The sequence below is a fragment of the Lithobates pipiens genome, unplaced genomic scaffold (genome assembly GCF_037356315.1).
Source record: "Lithobates pipiens isolate NorthernLeopardFrog02 unplaced genomic scaffold, aLitPip1_a1.2 Scaffold_8, whole genome shotgun sequence".
Lineage (NCBI taxonomy): Eukaryota > Metazoa > Chordata > Amphibia > Anura > Ranidae > Lithobates > Lithobates pipiens.
Genome location: NW_027507903.1, coordinates 98,370,307 through 98,375,386, shown reverse-complemented (window position 1 = coordinate 98,375,386; position 5,080 = coordinate 98,370,307).

Sequence of the window (5,080 nt, the reverse complement as noted above, 5' to 3'; positions counted from 1 at the left end):
GATTAGTGGTGAATTATGTACCCATTTATTTTTCCGCTGTATTATATCCCATTTTTTCAGTGCCGTTAAAGTGATTTCATGTGCCCTACTACTAACTAATCTAAATTTTGGTGGAATGCAAATATTTTTTTGTAATTGTGAACCATTCAGTGTCTCCTCCATTTTTACCCATTTCTTTTTAGTGCTTGTATTTGTCCATTCCACCAATCTCGCTAAAATAATTGCAAAATAGTATCTATATGATGTCTGGTAGTGCCATCCCCCCCCCCCCCCCTGTTTTTTTTTCTAGTTAATAAATTATATTTTATCCTAGGTTTTTTATTTTGCAATATAAATTTTAAGAATAAAGTTCTTATTATTTTAAAGAAACTATTTGGAATATTTATCGGAACCATTTGAATTTTATATGTAATTTTTGGTAAAACCACCATCTTCAACACGTTAATTCGTCCCATCCATGTAATTGATCCTTTATTCATATTCCCTAGCAGTGTTTTGATTTTGTTTACGAGCGGAATATAGTTAGCTTGATATAACCCCTGAAGTGTCTAAGTGTCTTTGTAATTTTAATCCCTAAATATGTTATTTCTTTTTTTTCCCATGTAAAGGGGAATTCTTGTCGTATCTTTTTCTCTTCCCGGATATCTAATCCTACATTCAGAATAACTGTTTTAATTGGATTTATTTTAAAATTAGAAAGAGCATCATATTCTCTGATTTCTTTTATTAAACCAGGTAACGACGATCGTGGATTGGTCATGTATAGGAGTATGTCGTCCACATATGCAGCCACTTTATGTTCTTATCCCCCCAATCTTACTCCTCCTATATCAGTATTATTACGAATCTTTGCTAATAGTGGCTCCAAAGCAATCACATATAGTAAGGGCGAGAGGGGACACCCCTGCCTTGTACCATTTAGCATGTCAAATGCGGACGACGTACTCCCGTTCACCCCCACTCTAGCTGATGGGTGAGTGTATAGATTATTTATCCATTTCAACATTTTTGGGCCTAGGCCTGCGTTCTGTAAAGTTTCCATTATGAAGCACCAATCCACCCGATCGAAAGCCTTTTCGGCGTCGATCGAAATTAAAATCATTGGGGGATTGGTTTCTTTGTCCTTCCCCATTAATAACAGAGTCCGGAGACTATTATCTCGACCTTCCCTACCTGGTACAAATCCTACTTGATCGCCATTGATCAATTCTGGGAGTAGATTTTTTTATCCTCGTCGCTAATACCTTTGCATATAATTTGGTATCAGTGTTCAATAGCGCTATTGGACGATAGTTGGAACAGATAGAACTATCTTTACCGGGTTTTGGGATAACTGTAATATTTGCCAAGAGTGATTCTTTCCTCAGGACCTCCTCATCTGCCAGTTTATTCCAGAATTTACATAACTCTGGGACCAGCTGTTGCTTAAATTTTTTATAGTACCTGATGGTAAAACCGTCTGGTCCTGGGCTTTTCCCATTCGGCATTTCCTTTATTGCGTTCTCGATTTCGTCTGGGGTAATCGGGGCTATTGTATTCTTAATGTGGGAGGTTTCCCAGCCGTCACAATACAAGGATCACTGCTGGCTCTGGCACTTTAGTTTTCATTTTTCAGAACATTTTCATCAAGTGAAAAAAACTGTGGTATCCCTTGTGAGCTTAACAGTTAGCGAAACAATCTTATCTTTCTTGTGTAAACTACTGTGTAATGGAGATGAAGAAAGATTTGTTTGAAGTCCAACCCACATCACCCAACCAGTTGGTCGTAATAACTATAGCAATGTTTTTAAATATATGTGAATTTTTAATACTACAACTCTACTTAAAGTAGAACTATAGGCAAAACTTTTTTTTTTCATTTTGCAGAAAGGAAGGGAGGGTTATAACCCCTGTCGGGTATTTTTTCGCAATCTGTGTCCCATTGTGGAGATTTCCCTTCACTTCCTGTCCCATAGTCAAAAAGGAAGTAAGAGGAAATCCCTTCAAATTAAGGGAATTCCTTGGAGACCCCCAGGACATCAAAACAAATGTCCCCATTGGAAGATTTCCCCTCCTATTATTTTTCTGTGGAAAACCCCAAATTTTGGATTTTCTTTTACTTTAAATAGGGACTGCAGTCTGCTCACATAATTTGTAATAAAAACATATTTGCCTTTTTGAAGCTTCCCTCCAACCACTTTGCATATTATTTCATATATACTGGCATTCTGTACTTGCCAAATATGCTGCAGAAATCTCCCTCCACTGAGTTTGGCTGCAGCCATTTTAACTGTGGGCAGCTGAAGCTGCTGTCTGTTCACTTCCTGTGACCTGCACAACTCCACCTTTTTTATTTTTAATAAGCACAAGCACGTACAGGTACATTGCCTTTTAAGTGCCCAGCCTTGCCCAGCTCCGTGGTCGCGGGACCCGCGGCCCCGATCGCTGCCGGTGTCCTGCGATCGGGTCACAGAGCTGAAGAATGAGGAGAGGTAAGTGTAAACAAACCTCTCCTCGTGCTTCTTACTGAGGCTGTCACTGATCTTCTGTTTCCTGTTATAGGGAAAGACTATCAGTGATGCCAAGCCATGCCCCCTACAGTTAAAAAAAAAACACACACACTTAACCCCCTACACCGCCTCTTAGTGGTTTACCCCTTCACTGCCAGTGACATTTTTACAGTAATCAGTGCATTTTTAATTGCACTGATTGCTGTATTAATGCCAGTGGTCCCAAAAATATGTCAAAATTGTCCGATGTGTCCACAATAATGTCGCAGTCACAATAAAAATCGCCAATCGCTGCCATTACTAGTAAAAAATTATTTTCAAAATTGTTGCTCTTTTTTTTGTTTATAGCACAAAAAATAAAAACCGCAGAGGTGATCAAATACCACCAAAAGAAAGCTCAATTTCTGGGAAAAAAAGGATGTCAATTTTGTTTTCGGAGCCACGACGCAGTGTCGAATCGCAAAAAGGGGCTTGGTCCTTTAGCTGGAAAATGGTCCGGGGCTTAAAGAGGAAGTAAACCCTGATGAGTTTACTTCCTCTTTCATTCCCTGCAAAGGCAAAGCATAATGGACTACTATGCATCGCATAGTAGCCCATTATGTGTCACTTACCTGACACAGGAGCCAGCGAAGTCGCCGCTGCCCCCTGTAGTCCGCCGCATCCATCTTGTTGGTGGGGTCGCGCAGCTCTGCCGCTGTCATTCGGCGAAGCCGCGATGACGTCACTCCCGCACATGCGCACGGGAGTCGACACGCGCGGCAGTTCCATTCTTGGAAATACCGCGCTCAGTGCGCCTGCGCGCCGCTGTCTATGGTGCAAATATAGGTTTAGGAGATATTGCTTGGACCTACAGGTAAGCCTTAATCTAGGCTTACCTGTAGGTCAAAGTGGTTTTTAATGTAACAACCAACAAATTAATCAATACTACAAGAAGTGGTGGTCACATGATTTCCGTGTAGAGTGGAGCCCCAGTGACTGCATTTTGCAGCAGATACTGAGGCATTCTGTTGTTCTTACACAGACACACAGAGGTACAACTTCAGCTCTGCAAGCCTGAAGCTCTCATTGACCCTCTTATGCATGGAATAAAGTTTTTGAATACTTTATTTTTTAAAACGGGCACCTTTAAGATGCTAGTAATCTGGGAAGTGATCTCATGACATCACTTCCCAGATTACTAGATCTGAGACCCGAATGAAGCATCGGCTTTGTTTGGGTCTTTGGCCAGCCAGCGGATCTGGTTGCTCGGGCCTGCCGGTGGGGCGAGCGGTGGAAAGCGGCGGGAGGGGGATGTCCCTTCCCGCTGCTTGTAGTAACAGTCGAGCAGCTGCTGAGCTGCATCAGTTGTTATTACAATAAAGCCGACTGTGTGCTCTAAAGAACGATACCAGGGTGGTGCATGCAGCAGCATGCATCACCCCAGTAAAACTCCTTGAAGCAATAGCAGTAATATCAGTCAGTTTTTTGACTGACACTTCTAAAAAAAGTGAATATCGGCCGCACCGATAATCGGTCGATCCAGTATCCGATCCGATAGTATCGTCCGCCATGGACTCTCCCTTCTGATTGGCTCCCGCTGCTATCAATGGGAGTCAGTTAGCCAATCAGGAGAGAGAGGGGGTGGGGGCCGACTGCAGCTCCATGTCTGAATGGAAACGCAGAGCTGCAGCTCGGCTCGGGTACCCTCATAGCAAGCTGCTTGCTGTGGGGGCACTCGACAGGAAGGAGGGGCTAGGAGCATTGAAGAGGGACCAGAGAAGAGGAGGATCCAGGCTGCCTTGTGCAAATCCACTGCAACATGGCAGGTAAATATAACATGTTTGTTATTTTTCTACTAAAAAAAAAAAAAGATACTTTGCAATCACTTTCAGTAGAAAATTACAGTGGATGTAAACCCACAATCATCCTTTCTAAACTACTGCAATATTGGTTATCTAGGATATATATGCCTCTTGCATGTATACTTATCTGTCAAATATCTCCCCTCTGTCTTCTATGAGACCCGAAAAACTGCAGATTTTGTGGGTGGGCCTGTTTTCCAGGGCTCAGTGGGTGGAGTCGTGATGTCAGTAGACTCCCCACCCACCTCTACACTCCCCTTATCAGCATGCATTTTCTCCTGTGTATTTCTTACACTGAACTTCTGCTATGATCACTAATACCCAGTCAAAACCCATAAAAGTTCCCACATGACTTGAGCATGCCAAATCATGTTGAGGTGGTGAACAGCCAATCCTTGCAGAGCAGCAGAAGAAAAGAGTGGGGGTGGGAATTAAAAAATAATGCATGTCTTAGGCCGCGTACACACGGGCGGACTGTCTGACGGACTTGGTCCGCTGAAACGTGTTTCAGCGGACAGTCCGCTCGTGTGTGGGCTTCAGCGGACTTTTTCAGCGGACAGTCTGGCGGACTAAGTCTTTCGGAATTTCCGTAATATTGTCCGTCCAACTTTGGTTTCAGTGGACAGCCCGCTCGTGAGTAGGCTAGTTGGACGGACTAAGTATGGCGCATGCTCAGAAAGGATTTACACGGCCGAAGGTTGCATTGCAGTGTATTGGACGTCGTATTTCTAGTCCCGTCGTACGTGCTGT